The sequence below is a fragment of the Penaeus monodon genome, chromosome 33, assembly GCF_015228065.2.
Source record: "Penaeus monodon isolate SGIC_2016 chromosome 33, NSTDA_Pmon_1, whole genome shotgun sequence".
NCBI classification, from domain to species: domain Eukaryota; kingdom Metazoa; phylum Arthropoda; class Malacostraca; order Decapoda; family Penaeidae; genus Penaeus; species Penaeus monodon.
Window position 1 is genome coordinate 29,578,711 of NC_051418.1, and position 270 is coordinate 29,578,980.

The window sequence follows — 270 nt, forward strand, 5'->3', positions numbered from 1 at the left end:
CCATTCGCCTTCGTTCGGCAGACTCCCGCCAGATTTCCGCGGAAATGGCCGAGTCGGCGCCGGTATCCCCGCGATCCGGCTGATGAAGGTCCGAGGGTTTGCGCGAGTGTCGGGACTCAATCACGAAATTGCTCCTCTGTGTCTGGGCCTCCCTCCTCCCCTCCCTCCTCCCCTCCCTCCTCCCCTCCCTCCTCCCCTCCCTCCTCGCTTCCTTGTTCTCCTTGCACTGCCTTTCTTCCCCCCACCCCACTGTTTGGTTGCCCTTTCTAT